Below are 17172 nucleotides of genomic sequence, written 5' to 3'. Positions count from 1 at the left end.
CATCGCTCTGTAAATGCATGCTCACGCGGTGAATGTCACACATATCCGCTCTGGTTTCAGCGGCGCAAACCAACCCAGCAACACATTGTACAAACGAGTGCACTGACTGTAACACACGTACATACACGCGGGCGCGAGTTGGCCGCGGCTGGCGGTAGCGCCATGTTCATCAGATGCTTGAAAGGACACCCCCCGAGAGGGGTCCTTTTCACAGTAATAGCACCCAGCAGCACTTTACGCTGACCCGGTGGCTCTCTCTCACCGCTGTGAAGGGGATGCGAGTTCTCACTTCCCCAGCTCGCGCCACTCTTCGCTCCACGCCAAGTGGAGGAAGAAGAGTCTTTCATGGACACGCCACTCCAGAGGCTGAATACTCGAGCGCGCACCAAAGCACTCGCTTAGCCCTTGTCCTCCGTGGAGTGCGAGCGCTCTAATTGGAGTGAATGAGCAATTGGTAAATGGCGATGAGTGTGAAATATTTCTGATTATGTTCAGGTGGCTTGTTCTGGAGTGGGATGGGAACACTGAATGTGTTCAATGTATGCGCACAGATGGCAAGTTAATGGGGGGAAAAATAAAATTGCATATGATGTTTTTGTGAATGTGAAGGGTTGTTTGTCTCAATGCGGCTTGTGATTGGCTGACAACCATTCCAGTGTGTTCAACTGCCTCTCACCCAAAGTCAGCTGGGGTAGGCTCCAGTTCACCTTAGTTGACAAATGGACAAATGGTATGGAAAATGGACTGAGGGAAGGAAATCAATGCAGCTCTTAGTATGATGCAATGCATTTTCTACACCAATTAAAAGCACAATTAAAATAGGTAGTATGCATATTTTTAAATCAAAAGCCCCCTGACCTGAGTGCTATTCTCTTTAAGGTTGCAACAAAGGGTTGTTTTAATATTTTTTTTTTTTTCTCATTTCCATCCTTTTATTAACACATTCACTGCCGTTGACAGCTATAGACGTCAAAAAATCATTTTAACTGGGCTAGCAGTGAATGAGCAAAAAAAACTTTTTAAATTGCCATTGCAGAAGTTTTTTGTTTTTTTTAAATGATTTGCTTGTATCATAATCAACAAAAGTTATGATCATTGTTTTCCAAAGTAAGTGCAGGTGATTCAAATGTCTTTTTCTGATTCAACCCAATGTTAATCAGTCTACTTTCATAGAGGACAAAAAAAAAAAAAATCTGAGGATATTTCCTGACGAGAAGCTGAAATTTTATGCACGTGGACATTTTAGGTCTCTAAACAATTATTCAATTTTGAAAAATATTACATATGTTTGATAGCACTTTTTCCAGATCAATACCAGTTCGAGTGCTCAACTCTTGAGTAGTCATCGATAGCAATACCAAGTACCGATACCACTAGTACACAGGTGTCAAACTCAAGGCCCGGGGCCAGATCATTTAATATGGCCCACAAAATGCTTGTTATGATTTAAAATTTCTGCCTAAAATAGCAAATTGTGCATGTTTTCTACAACTTTTACACATTTTTTTTGTTACCACTACCCCTTTTGAACAGTATTTTGCGGCCTCTGTTTTCAAAATGTGTAAAATCTATCTCATTTCCCATTCTCAATGGCCCTCCGACATAAACTATAACTACAATGTGGCCCATGATAAAAATGAGTTTGACACCCACACACTAGTACTTTTGATACACAAAATTGTGAAGCCATTTACCAGCTGGGTTTGTGTCGTCTAAACACAGTAAAGCCGCAACGAATAATTGAAAACTATTTGACTATCCTATTAAGATGAATCAATAAAATAATCTACAGATTCATCGATGATGGAAAATATTGTCAGTTGCATTTCTGTTAAACAGTAAAGTGCGGAAAGTTTCCTGACAAGGTAGACACTTTCCCTTCCCGTTGCAAGCATGTGGGTCTGCTTGGGATAAGGCCCAAACGCGAGGAGTTGGGGGTGGCGCTCAGTGATGACAGGACAGGGTGTCATGTACTTCAAATTTAACAAGATGGCGACCATCAGCGGGGTATCCATCTTTCTTGCTTTAACTGTCCCGGCGACACGTCCGTATCATCATGCATCCCACCCTCGGAACAGATTCTGTTGCCTGTGTGGTATTCCCGGGTGTGTGGCCGCCAGCTCAGCATCATCACTGGACTTCATCACTCGTGATTGGGCACGGCCAGGATTACGACAGCATTCCCCCGCCACACAGTCATGATGTAAAATCAGCCCGGGCCAAGCGTCTCTTCTCCTAGGGCTGTGAAAGTGGTGCTGATGTGTTTCTTGGCGGAAGATCCAGACGGGATGAGCATATTACTAAAGCCTTTAGGAATCAGGAAGATATCTTGGAGGATACTTGGAATTCCTTGTGGAAATGTTTCAGTCTGACACAGAAGGTGAAGCACAGTCCAGCCAAGTGAGCGTTTGAAGCGGCGAAAGAGGGAGAGGTGAGCGTTGCGGAAAGTTGTCTCCCCCGTGCTCTCTTCCTTTTGAGGCCAGAGCCAGCTGGATCTCCTCACATGTTTAGAATTATGGGACAGTTATTCGGGGAAGCCTATTATGGTATGAAGACACAACACGTTGCGCTCCTCACTCACGCACACACATCAACGGGGGCGATTACGACACAGCGGGTGATAGGAATCAGGCTTTTCCAGCGTTATCGGGCCAGGAAGTGATGATGCAGTACATTCTTGGGATAGCTAAGTGGTCAGGTTTGCTCCTCACTTTGGACACGTGCTGCAAATATTTACCTAAAAGCAGACTGCTCTGCAATAAAACTACATCTTGGGTTTGCTTTTACACTCATGAAGTCATGCCGGGGAAATAAGAAACTAGTGAAGAGATGAAAGGAATGCAGGAGAAAATATTAGAGTGTGGCGGAGGTACAATTTGTCAGACCGGTGACACACATTGTCTATCTGTTCAAAAAATATTGAGTGGACACACGGAACATCAGCACTTAGTTCAAAATGTCCTCGTTTTCTAAATGAGGTCATTTTTGCATTACTTCTTCCAAACATTTATTTTTGATTCCTTGGTCAGTGACCAACGCCCGGAAAATCTCTCTATTGTAGAATTTTTACGTTATACATGAAAGGACCACGTTATTAAGTAAACCTGCACTAATCAAATATCAAATACTAAATTAAAATACGAGTAAGATATTGAATATTTTTTAGAAATAATCACCAATAACTTAAATTAAAAAAAATGCATGAAACTATATTTTCTTTTTTTGATTGCTTTTTATTTTTACCAATCATTGCTGTTGATTTGGAATTGTTTGGTGATAAGACAGAAAATGATTTTCAACTATTATTGTTTTTATAACTATTATTATCGTACTCTCAAACCTTTGATTTGAAGATTTGGTTGCTGGTGCAGTTATTGCTTTCCAAACATTTTAGTTTGATGAGAATAAAATATAAGCTGTCTATTTTCATTATGGACTGTATAAACAACTAGATTTAAGAGGTTGAATTCAGAGTGTTTGGTCAATTTTTGGTTTAACAATGACTCAATTATGAAAATAAGTGTCAATTGATTACAGATGATACAAATCCTCACGTAATTCAAGTACGTACTTTGGTTAAAAAAAAAACTCAAAGAATTTTCTTTCTGCATGCTCATTAGTGTACATGTCAGAAAAAAATGCCAAGCCAATCTTAGCAATAATTGTTAATACTCTGCATGACAGCAAAACATGCCTGAAATACGGAGAGAAAGCCAACTTCAAAATAAACCTTAGTTGACCAAACAATATCTGGACACGCCTTACAACACAGCGTTGTTACGAAATCACATTTAATCGCCAGTTTAGGACACTAACAAAGGTAATAGTATGGTGACGTTGAAATATGTCACCTGTTGCCATTGTTTACTGGTGACGTCTACCATAGATTAGCAACTAGCTTGCAACGCGCGAGTGCTCCATATAGGCTGGCCCGACAGACGGAAATGATTGGACACTTTGATGCTGACAGCCTGACATAGTTGCTGTTCCTATTGGTCACATTTTGATAAATCATGCTGACTCAAATGTGCTCCCTCAGTCAGGAAATTCATGGGGCGATGTTTTGAGTACCAAGAAAGTCAAGCGCTGCCAAGTACAGTTTAAATTTGAGTAAAAAGAATGTTGATCATCACAAATGTATCAAAGTTGGTGATTCAAAATGAATTGGAAATGTCTTATTTTGCCTAGAATTGATCAACCAATGTTGACAGCTCTAAATATGAGAATTTACATAAACTACTAAAAATGTTAAAAAAGTAGAAGGGTGACATATCTTGATGAGGGTAGATGATCACAACTGTAAGGACTGAACAACCTGAGGGCAGCAAAACTGATGCACATGACAATTACATCAATTTCATCCACGGCTAAATAACTAAACAGGGTGGGGCAGAAGACAATCAAATGTTTGGAAAAAACAATCCTGACATATACCAAGTGCCTGTCTGAACTTAGACTATAAAACATAAAATGTAGACATGAAATATTGTCAAAATGATGCAGGTTGTATCATCTTCACGACGTTAATACGCCAGCAGTACCATTAGCTTGCTCATAGACACGCTGATACACACGTGCATGCTTTGCTGTAAGTACTTTCTTCTGACAACAGATCTGCATTGCATGTTAGCAAATAAGCACTCTATTAGTCCTCTCAAAAGTTGTTTTAAACCATAACATATGTTTGTTTCCCTCTTGTGGAAAGACAAGCAAGCTCTTAAGCCTTTGTTGCTTTCCTCCAGATCCCATCATCCAAAACATTTTTTTCTCTGTCTCTTTCTCTCCGGGAAAGAACCAAGCAAATCAATGTTCCACTTCCACAAAGCAATGGAAAGAATCCTCCCGCTGTCGCCAGTTCCCACATCTCACCTACAGTGACCCATGAGGGACAATAGACGCATTCAATTTTGGCTATCTCCGAAACTAGCCAAAAAGGATAACCCTCAAAGTCATGAGCTATTATCACCACCATAAAGTGCCTTATGACTTTCAGATTTTCTCAATTTTACTCCAAAAAAATCTGAGATTTTAAGTTGCCCTCTGTTGTTGTATTACTGTTAAGTAGAGTTTATTGTTAGAAAAACATTCTGTTAAATCTCCTACACTATTTTAAATAAATGAACTCCAAGCAAAGAATGAGCAAGCAAACGGCAAAAAAAACTCTAGATCAGTTGGCTGACAGGGTGGAAAATGACAGGGTGAAGATTTTTGGCTTATGTTTATATTTTGGAGCGGACGGTGGATATTCACTTGGCAAGTTGTCTTTAACATTCTGCGTACTGCTAACTAAATATGTATTTAAAATTTCAGATTTTTTTTATGTCAATTGAGTCGAATTGCACCTAGTCAGCCAAGTAAACAGAAACGTTTCATTTATTAGCTACAACGTTTTAATGTAAAAAAAATACTGAAGTGGCCAAATTGTGTGTTTAGGAGCACACAGCTGGACAATCAATGTCAGTCCTAAATAATTCACTCACTGGCAAAAGTATTATTATGAATACTGTGTTCCCACGGGAACTGATTAGATAGGAAGAATGGTATTGGTGTATTGAAGCCGTTTTGCATTTTAATGTTGGTAAAAACCCGTAATTCACGCTGTTGGAAGAGTCTCCATCAGCCTCATGAGGATAGGGCTCAAGATGCAACTTTCGTGGCCCGCCGGCACTGAACATGTCACAAAGAGGGTGAGGCAGGCACCCAGTAGGTGGCGTCTTTGCAAACAGGACTTTTTACTTCCTGGTTAAAAATGATGGTACCATAAAACTCAATTTGATAAAAAATTAAATTAACAATCTGCCAAATATATATGCACGTATTACACTAAGGAAAGTCTAAAATATCATGTTATATCATGTTACACCCACTGAGGTTTTGTGTGAAAATTCACGTCAAAATGACATACACCCAAGGTAGAAGAAAAAGGTGACATATATCTGTAATTGTATGTGTACAAAATTTTGGCCCCTCTAACTAAGATCTTTACAGTTTCATTATTACACTACTGTATATTTTCACAATAAATGAGAGAGTCTGACAGGAACAAAGGCTGTTTATTTTGATATTTCTCCACATCACATCTTTCTAGGTGATCTGGGATCCCACCTTCATTATCATCCCCATTCTGCTCAGTCACCTGGAAACTTCTGCCGAATTTGGGAACCCACTTTGAACAAATAACGACATTACTACATGACCATTTTCTGCAGATAACAAAGGAGCATTCAAATGTGTTTAATGGTTTGATCTCAAAATGACCCAATGATAATTCATTGTGTTTGCCTGTGTGTGAGATCTGTCACTTTGATGCTCCCAGCGCTATTATAACGAGCATACGGTTGACGTCACACACAGCTCATATTAAGCCAATGGCGCTTTGTGCGCCTTAATTTGACTGTGTAAAATTGCGTGTCTCCATCTTGTTGTGAGCATGCAGGCAAATGTGTGCGTTCATATGCTTTTGTGCGTATTTCCGGCAAAGCAACAAAATGACAGCTCAAGTGTTTTGCCCGCTTTTTTAATGTCCGATTACAGGCCGTTAGTCAGGGAGGAAACACGGCAACAGATTAGACTCGGGGCAATAACTGGCAGGCTTTGGCATCCTCATCTCGCCTCATCATCCGTCTTTATTGTGTGCGCACTCTCAAGTGGCTTTGCGAAACTTCTGCTGCCCTGAGAGGAGGCATCCGTGCGCCCGGCTCGCTCAATAAGCACCATTCATGACTCACACTATAGCCAACAACACAACTGGACATTGTGCTTTCATACGTGCCTCTGTCACACTGAACAAGACGTGAGAAAGTAACCCAGTTTGACCCAAAACCCGTTTTTACAGATTCGCTAAAAGGAGGGAAAGTTAAAGGCACAATAAGAGGTTACGATGCAACTCTCAGCTCTCAAAAGAATTCAAGTCAAACAGCATAATGCCTATCCTCCCGCTAGAATGAGATCCACGCGCAGGCAGATATCTAACCTGGCAAGCGCGTGTGTATCTGTGTGTGTGTGTGTGTGTGTGTGTGTGTGTGTGTACACGCGCCCTGGGCCACTCCCTAAGGGATACTTGCGTCTCGTCTGTGAGTCACAGGCAGAGTCTGTGTCTGTGTTTGAGTCCATCAGAACAAATCAGCTTCAACATCCTCTGCTTTACCTCGGGCCTGCGCGCGCACACACACACACATGCAAACACACATGCATTGTACACGCTTAGACATCCCCAGGGCTATGTGCTAGCCCCCCACTGTCCCCTCCAGCTGAAACCTCTTCCATCTATTCCTCACTTTCCATGTCATCCACGCCAAACCAATGCGAGCATATGCTATTCCCTCCCACAGCTGCAACATTTTCACCACAGACAAACCACTATCTTCATAATACACTCTGTGTTTTTTGTTATTATTTTAATCCAATCTCCCTCTGTTGTCGATCAAAGAAGGCCCATCATAAAAAGAGATGTGATTGTATGTCTGCAAGTTGTTAAAGTGCCTCCTGCAGCATGACTGATTGCTATACTTTATGGCCTACAATTTTGCCTTGTGACAGGCAAATCCATTACGGTTCCTGTCGTGGTACTCTACTACACAAGAGAAGAACAAAGATGAGATTATTAATTCTTAGAATCAATGTTTTCCTTTCTTAAAGAGAAATAAACAACACGGCTTGATCAAATTTGGAGGAGAAGATGAAAGCTATGTAGGTTGACTTTGTTTGGGGTCTGTTGATTTTCACCTCAAATGTGTAACAACAGGGCAGCTCAGTGAGCAGTGGTTAGCACGTCTGCCTCACAGTTCAGGGACCTGAGTTTGAATCCACCTGTCTCTGGCCTGCCTGTGTGGAGTTTGCACAGGGGACTCCGGCTTCCTCCCACACTCCAAAAACATGCACGGCAGGTGTAATGGACATACTAAATTGTCCTTAGGCTTGCTTGGGTGCATGAATGGTTGTTCTTCTCAGTGTGCCCTGCAATTGGCTGGCAACCAGTTCAGGCTGTCCTCCGCCTACTGCCCGAAGTTAGCCGGGATAGGCACCAGCAAGCCTGCAAACCTTGTGAGGATAAGGCGCTCTAGAAAATGGATGGATGAATTTTGACACTTCCTGTTGACTGAAAATGACACATGTGCTCAGGACGCAGTTAAGTAACCATTCACACTCAACATGTGAGTGTCACATGGCCAAACCCCTCCAAAAAGATTATAATGTCCCAATAGGTTTAGCATCCCTTTAGATTTATGAAGACAATTGATGCAACGTACAGTATGTTTTGATACCTGTTCTCCTAATAAGAGGCAAAGTTGCATTTGCTTCAAGCTGCTTGTCACTCCCAGTTGACATATACTGTACACATAAAACATGAAAGTTAAATCCTGTATATCAAAACCACCAAAAGGTTAAACCAAATTAAAACTAAAGACAATCCAGTATCTAAATGCTACCATAAGTATAATGTGACGCCATTGAGCAAGGTAATGGAAACTCACATAAGTGTTTTTAATTATAAGTATACACTTTGAAACAGCTGATATGTTAACCGACAGAAAGCAGCAACATATATGAACTACAGTACATACTGTCTCTGCAATGTGAGAGAAACAACTATTATATGCAACATGACAAGGATGGAAAAAAAAGGGAAAAAAAATCAGTTCAAATGTGTTTGTAAAATCAACATCAACACGAGTACAACTCAGGAAATTTAGAAAATGGAATGAAGCAGCCTAGCATTTTGGGGGTATCCTTTTATGTTACAACAAAAACCTGGTCAAAAACATAAAAAAGGCCTCCAAAACAGGAGTAAATTAGTACAGTTTAACTTTACAATTTCTCAGTATTTTCCTCACTTCCTACATTGTATCTTCTACTAAGGAAACTCGCCTTTTCCAATCAATTGTTGTTTTGTGAATTAATTTTTTTATGGGCTTCTACAGCTGGATTTGAATTGCGCAAATCATGCTAGAAAATCGTACAAAGATGGTGGCCATTTAACATGTTGCTACTATTTCTAAAACTTGGGAGTTGGGAACCTTCTCTGCCTTTTCTTTTAATTCTCAGGTCATCTACTTTACAGCCTGTAAAGCTCAGTGCTGCCTGGCATGTGGTGACCCAAGGTGGTACTACAGTACATTGAAATTGTGCAGCTAAAAATGAACACAATTCGCACATGCTTTATGCTTTAAAAACCATAGGAAAACAATTGCATATTGCATATATTGCAGGGGAATGATGCAATATGCTGACAGTCAGGACATGCCTCCAACCTTGTTGTTCCGACTACGTGTGAATATGTGTGTGTGTGTTTGTCTGTCACCGCACATCACACGAGAGTAGAAAGGCCGCGACACTCAGTCCGCCGCCTCAGAAGGCCATTGATAAAATGTGTATGTTTGTCACGAGAATAAAAGAGACTAGAAAAGCCCTACAGAGCCTCGCTGCTCGAGCAAGTGTGAGATAAGAGCCCCTGTATGGACTTGTGTCCTTGTTTGGAGTGCGCCTCATTGATGTGTGTTGTGCAATGAAGAGCCTCTCAGGAAATAACCATGCACAAGCACATGTTCTCAAAATTGGTGTCAATGTTGTGTTAGTGGAAGAAAAATGAGCATGTGTTTGGTGGGCGAAAGCGGCTCACCAAGACCTTACCCTTCCTTGGTTGTTTGGCATGGGTGATGATAATGTGCAGAGGGTAGACATCTGTGACTATTCCTGGCACGCAGTCAAGGCTTTTATTTGAGTTCTACACAGGGGAAAGTATCTTACCCCCAAGGTTAAGCCTTCCGGTTTTTCCTCACTGCAACTTTGCTGACTGAGTGGAAGTCACTGGTGGATTCCTCCACGCCTTGGTTGACTCACCGCAGATTGTTAACATACGTAGCAAGGGGTGGGGGGTGGGGGGAATCCTGTGTGCGTATGAGGTGTCCTCCTGGTGTGATGGCAAAGTGCCACTTAAGAACATTAGAGAAGGGAAACACTGGGATTGCCTGGCCAATCCATCCACTCATAATTGGATCAGCATGTGTCCAATGAGGCCCAAGCCACATACTAATGTCCTAATTGGATTAGTGAGTGTGGCTGTGTATGTGTGTGTGTGAGGGCTTCCCTGGCTTACCGTGTGTAGAGTAAAAGTGCTGGAGTAAGACGTGTGAGCAACGTCACTTACTATGACACACGTCCGGTGGCCCTCGTGACCCGTGACGGGTATTTTCCTGCCAATCAGGAGATTCCGTCAGCAACACGAGGGTGACGTCACTAAAAAAGAAATACACACGGAGGAAAATCTTTATTTACCTACTAGTACCAAGTCGATAATGAGTCTGGAAAGAGGAAAATAAAGGTTGAAAATAGACTGCCTATTATCAAGATTATATAACTTACAAAGCAGTGCCAACCGCCATGTGTTGAATTATCATTTCACTGGGAGGTTTTATACTTTTTAAAACAAGTTTCACTCTGCTGTTTTAAGTTACGTGAGACCGAAAACAACATCCAATAGAATTTTAGGCTAATGCATTGGAAAAACAAATACTGGTTGACTTGATGGTCAACATTTTTTTTTTCATTTGAAAACAATTATTTCCAAAAGAAGTAATGGAAATATGTCAAACTGTCACCAGTCACTTTTAAGTGCGGATTAAAAAGCTCTTAAAAAGCAGCTTTAATTCATTTAGTAGTTAGCAGGTTTTCAATAAAGACAATATTAGCACATGGTGCTGGCCAAAATAAAGGAAAAACTTGCCAAAAAGCACGGGGACTGTATTATCCAAGAATATAACCTGCTGCTACAAACAATTTCTAAAGTACTGGCTCGGTTTTAGCTGTTCACATTTTAACCAATAGGGAGCAGTCAGAAATGTATTGACCTCACAGTAATTAACGAGGAGATCCACTCTCAAGTTTACGCCAGGAATGTTAGGAAGTGACTTTAAAAACACTGTTACATGTGTAATGACGTGTGTAATGTATATATGACATTAAGAACGTATGAACTAAATGGTAGTGTTTTCTGACGGTCAATGCTAATTGTGATTAGCATGAGTAGTTATCAGCACACTTCAACTCACGTTCAATCTTTGTCGATTATTTGTTTTAAATTTAAATCACATTTACCTTCATCTGATTTTAAGAAAAACTGAGGATCATTCGATGGAATAATCGACAGCACCATCAGTTTTAAAAGATTCGACAGTGACATTCCAGTTTGTATGATATAACGGATTGACCCTTTTGCCAACTGGTATTTTCATGATTTCCTATGGGAAACTGTTTGACAGAGGGATATAATGTTACTAAAGAGATGCATGAAATGCTAAATTAAATGCTAGACCACCATCCCAAACCAGAGACTTTAGCAGTCCCTGAGGGAAAATTCCAATTTATACCATGTACAATACTCTCATCCAGTCCAATTTCAAATCCCCCAAAGAAAGAAGCAACTTCCATCCGTTTCTAGTATTGTGGTTTCCTGGTAGTAATTACATTCCAAGTGCATCCAGCAACGATGACAGATGTGACAACAGATGCGCGGTTTGTAAGCATCTTTTGCATAAGAATTTGACGAGTTAAAATGCATGGATACACATCTTTGGTCAACCTACACACCATGGGATGAGTAAACAACTTAAAGAATAGCTCAAGGCAAAAAATGCAAAGTCAATGACTCATCTTGTGTACAGTATTGCCAATCTGTGCATGGATGTTGCTGCTGAAGGGACAGCATGTTCCTCTCATTTGGTTTAACTAAACGGTTGATTAGCACTTGAAATTGGAATTGGGCCCCTGTGACCATCACATCAGTCCTGGATTTTAAAAGCATGAAAAGCCAATGCAAAATAGATCATGCATGAGTGAAAGAAAGCAATCCACTAAATCTTGCCACCTGTAAGCAGAAACTGGAGGGAACTAAGTCTTCATTACATTTCACCAGACAAAATACAAAAAAAAAAAAGTCAGGAATCTACTTTGGTCCAGTGTTTGCATGTGTGGGTGTGTGACTGGAGGCTGGGATGCTGAATGTGCCAATCCATAAGCCCCATCGACAGAAAAACTACTGTTCCTCAACCGGAAAGAGCATTGGAGGAGAAACACTCAAACTGGATGTCCTCAAAGCAGTTCAAACACACAAATACACACACGCAAATACACGAATGCTCAGGCAGCAGGCAGGCACAGATGTCAATACTGAATTTGGGCAACAGAAATATTTAACTGTGCACTGAGTGGGAGCCAGTGCAAAAATAAGCAAAACCTGCTAAAAAAAAATGTTGAAAGCTCTGTCATGCTACTGTTTTATCATGTCTTGTAGCAGTTATACTGACAGTAATGCAATGATAAATGCTTAATTAAATGGCGAGCATTTATTTGTTGTACTGATTTTCATGGGGTTTGACTTGCGGGAATTTACCACAGTTGAATAGGCTGCGGATAACTTTAACCATTGAGCGACTGATTTTCAAATATTGCTCCTCATTGTGTGGTCATGCATGTGAGGGAATATGCACAGGTTGAAGGTTCAAGCAATGCATGTGGCTGGTTTCTGCAAATCTGTCATGGCATGCTGATTAAACATGCAGAGCCTCACTCAAGGCATGCAGCTTGAAGTAACATCCCACTGTGGGGGATGTATAGTAAAGGCCTTGTCTGGAGATCACAATTAAGACTTCATGCATATGAGATTTTATTAAGTTTACAGAAGAAGAAGTCCATGTCAGGGTTACCATGATGAGAATGCCTGCAGCAACCAGCATACAGGCATACGATTGTCTAAATGTGGGTAATTTATTACCTGTATAAATCTTACAGCAGCAGGAAATACATTGCCCAAAAGTTGCACAATTTTACAATTTATTGTAATTTTGTCACTGAAATACAGGGATAAAATTGAAAAGATGTTGATGATTTTGGACCTGACTGACAGGGGCCCCGAAAGACAGCTTTGTGTTGTTTTCCGATACTGTTGTAAAATCTGGTACTATGCCGTTGTTATTATGCCGTATTTTATACCTTTGTTATTTTTATGTATTTATCACAAATATTTGAAAAACATTTAATTTAAAAACACAAATCAGTATATGGAATGTCTAGATTCTTAAAAATGTCAAATTAATTCCAATTAATATTTTTAAATACATGTTTTCACCGGCTGTCGACTGAAAATGACATCGCATATTGCTGAAGGCTCAGATAATGACCAATCAATCATGGTTCAGCTTATGAATGTCACATGACCAGCAGGTAAGTGATGATTGGTCTGAGCTATAACCACAAGTGATGTCATTTTCAGCCAATAACAAGTAGAAAATGTGTTTTTAGAAGTATTAACTGTGCATGAAAAATATTTTAGTTAACAAATTAATTACGGACAATCAATTTTATATTGGGATCATCCAATATAAAGGGATCATCCATTTATTTGGCCATTTTACGCCAAAGAAATGGATGATCTCTAAGTTATGCACAAGCTATGAATGCTAACGTTTTGTCAAAACTGATTTTTAATCAGTAGTCATTATTTTTATCTGAATATTTTCCACATTATTTTCTTTAAATCAATAAATTACAATTACAGTACATCAAAATTTTAATTGTTCCAAATGACTAAAAGAAAAATGTGATTTTAATTTCGGGCCATACTGCCCAGCCCTAGGTCAATCATATTGCGTCCCATTAAAAAGTGCAGGGGTAATTAATGTAGAGACTTTTTTTTATTTATTTATTTTTTGTTATTAGCTCTCTCTCAGGCAGATTTGGAAATAAACTATGATGACACAACTTGACATGACTTTCAAAACCGACATTTTATAGTACAGTATTTGCTTTAATCTTTATCTGCACGAACTGCCGTAAGACTTAGGGACACCTTAACACTCACCCACATGAAAAGATAAAGTACACACTCACAAGTTTACAACCATCTCAGTTACGCACTGCCACTGCCATCAAGCTGCGGGGCTAAACCAATCAGCAGAGGAAGGGCGATGGAAGAGGAAGTTGGTGTGGTCACACAGTGTGTGCTCATCACCCAGCAATGACAAAAATAGCTCTGTCAGTAAGTAAACAACACATCCCATTCATTAAAAAAAAAAGGGGCGGTGTCCACCTACTCCCATACGGGGCAGCATGAGGTAGAGCGATAAAGAGAAGATAGAAGAAAAAAAAAGGATGGAAATATAGAATCAGCCTCAACGAAAACTCCCAAGGAGTGGTGAGGGAGGTGAGGCTTGTGTGAGAAAGTGAGCCTGACGGCGATGATGACATCACATCCTCATCTGTGCTGCTTCCAGTTTGGTTTGGAAAACACCAGAAATTGACGTCACGTGGTGAGACACCACTTTCCGTCCCTTTCTCAGTAAGTCAAACACAGGTCTATGTTTGTGAGCATACTATCACAGATGTACATACATAGTAACAATAATATACTGTAACACGGCGCGGCGCGCATCCACCAGCTCTGACGGGAGTCACCAGCTGTTTTCCGGCCCACTGACTGTGCCGTGACATAAAACGTTTTCCACTCACACACAATTAAACAAACACACAACGCAGTAACCACACAAAGCCAGATAAGGAAATTGTTAAGCAGCGTTGGGTTATACAGTACAGCGTAGACGCATGTCAAAGAGGAAGTGATGCAAGCTGCAGTGGAAGATCTAATTTTAGTAAAAGCGGAAATGTCCATCTCACTTCTCTTTCCAGGATTAACACATACGCAAATTACAGATGCGCGATATACGTGAGAGCAATCAGTGAAAGTGCACACTTCCTTGCCACAGACACCCACGCTGTCTTCCACTGGTGGTGCCTCCACCATGTGAGTAACCAAACAAGCTCCATACTTGTTATTCAAAGACGTAGACGTGTAGGCAATAAATTGCCTTTTTTTTTTTAACAGCCAAAATAACGTTATCCTCGGCACACACCGAGCTATTTATTACTCTGTTATTCTCTCCACCTGGTGGTGATAAAACTGTGTCTTCGCAGTACTTGTGTCATACGATTGTCATGGCAATGAGGACAGAGTGGGCGTTCTCTCACTTCCATTTACATCATGAGACGACAGGATGCAAGCGGCAGTGAGAGGAGAGTGGGCGGCGTTATCGCTACCTTGACCAGACCGGACTACAACTCTCTTCAAATGGAATCTCAGGATTCAGAAATCAAAATGGCAGACATGTAGCCTAGAGTGAAAAGGATTTTCCAGGTGCATCTTACGATGTACTCAAATACGTGAGGTAATGGTAGTATCTAAAGACTTTTTTTTAAAAAGGACACGGGAAAAGGCCTGCTTATTTCTCAGAGATGGAGCCGCAATTAACAATGATTTAAATGATCATCTTAATGTCCACTAAATTAGAAACCAGCACTTTCAAATTGACAGTGCAAAAACATTTCTAATGTCAATATCTTATGTCATTTTTCGTTTGTTTTCTTGATTCCTGTTCGAGAATTTAGGTCAAATTTCAAGTTACTGCTGTACAGTAGGAGCGTCGAATGGTGAGAAGTACAAGCTCATAGCTCCTGTTGTATAGTTTCCAGAGTGGCCCAGAAATGTCAAAAAGCATTACATTTCTTTCAACAAAATGAATTAATATTCAAATGCAAAAGGGGATATAATGACATCTGAAGGGAAAGAGAAATCTCATACTTGTCCCTTTTTAGCTCAATGAGGATGGCATCGTGACAACAGGTGTTGCCCATATCATGATATTTTAAACTTTCCACAGTGAAATATATGCATGTGAGTTACATTTGGCAGAATTGGCAAGTGAATTTCTAATTAAATATGAGTTTGATGTTACCAATATTTCTAATCAGGAAGTGAAATGTCCTGTTTACTGAAGTTTTATCTCTCACCGTGTGGCCCTTCATGTCGTTGAATGCCGGCCGGAGACAAAACATCTATCCATCCATCATCTTCACCATCAACATCATCTACATCTACACCAATGGTGTGAATGAAAAAAGGAAATACAGGCATTTTACTGACATTAAAATGTAAAAAATTGTCAGGATGTCGCACTCACTTTCTAACGTCATCAGGCAAATCATATTTATCTGCACAGGCGAGACCGATGCTGAGAGAATAAAACAGAATAAGTTGAACTCTATGATACAGCCCTTTAAAGAAGTTCTATTCTTTTTTTTCTATATTGTGTTTCATTCACCAAAAGGGCCTTTAAAATATTTTTCCCTCCAAGGATTTACGAGGACTTTATGAAGGTTTTTTTTTTTGTTTTTTTTAATTAAAAAAGAAATGTGTTTTCTGTTCTATCCCTGTCTTGGAACGACAGATCCTACAGAAAGACCTTGTATCGTGTATAGCACAGAGAAGGAATGCAGTTTCTTCAGCCATCCTTCCAATAACTCTCTCCAATAAACAGTGCATGGGCCAATTCCTGAGGTGCACCGCTGGGGGGGTTAATGGACAGACTCACTCATCCTGATACTCCCCCCTCCCACTCCCTCCCATCTTCCATAGAGACCACCCCTCATTTTTTCCTACTCGTGTTTTCCACCCCAGTGGAAACACAGAGGGGTGGGCGTGTGGCAGGGCGGGTGACTACAGAGCATGCGGAAAAATGGGTCAGATATAGGAGGAGATCATGGAGGGGGCGACCATCGAGGAGTAAAATGTGCTCAAGGCAAGATGTGTGCGCATGTGTTTGGGTAGAGGTGAGTGAGTAAGTTGGTAGGCTGGTAGGGACAGTCCCCAGGGTGGCATCACCTTCAGGCACATCATGCCTTAAGCATCTTTTACTCCCACACAACACTTGGATTTTTTTTTTTTTAATTGTTTAAAAAGAAAAACTGTAACGACTTAATAATCGTGTGGAATAAAAATAAGCTACAATGGACTGGTTTTGGTGATCCTGCTCAGCAACATACCAATTTAACAGTCATGAACACGTTTTTTTTTTTTTTTTTTTTTAAACCGCACGTCTATTTTGACAGTCGTTTTAAAAGCGTCACAAACGTCGGAGCGCGCGTGGGTGTCTTTGTTGTGCGCGATAGTGACTCCGTGAGCGTTTGTGTGAACAGTGGTGATGCATAGGAGACAGTTGCGTGTTTTGGCACACAACATGGCTGCAGATGGAGTTGTCATGGTGACTTTTAGGACTTCACCATGGTGACTATGAAAGGGGACACACACAGACACGTAGAACTGTCTTTAAAAAATGTAATTTAGAG

General features: G+C 40.5%; 1 protein-coding gene across 5 annotated transcripts in view; it reads right to left on the bottom strand.

Annotated features, from left to right (window-relative positions):
• The window catches only part of LOC148425374 (alpha-1,3/1,6-mannosyltransferase ALG2-like), a 68940-nt gene that overhangs the window by 32109 nt on the left and 19659 nt on the right, over window positions 1-17172 (bottom strand). For 3 of the 5 annotated variants that reach the window (XM_088412133.1, XM_088412136.1, XM_088412137.1), the window contains exon 3: window positions 10148-10236. The exons of 1 other annotated variant lie outside the window; for it this stretch is intronic. The gene's annotated coding sequence lies outside the window, so the exon portion shown is untranslated. Of the gene's footprint in view, window positions 1-10147; window positions 10237-15837; window positions 15922-17172 lie in introns of all 5 variants that reach the window. One more of the 5 variants, XM_088412134.1, reaches the window with a different exon arrangement.

The sequence above is a fragment of the Hippichthys cyanospilos genome, chromosome 3 (genome assembly GCF_059441005.1).
Source record: "Hippichthys cyanospilos isolate Australia breed blue-spotted pipefish chromosome 3, RoL_Hcya_1.0, whole genome shotgun sequence".
NCBI lineage: Eukaryota > Metazoa > Chordata > Actinopteri > Syngnathiformes > Syngnathidae > Hippichthys > Hippichthys cyanospilos.
The sequence above is the reverse complement of the archived record's forward strand: the minus strand, read 5'-3'. Positions and strand labels throughout refer to the sequence as shown.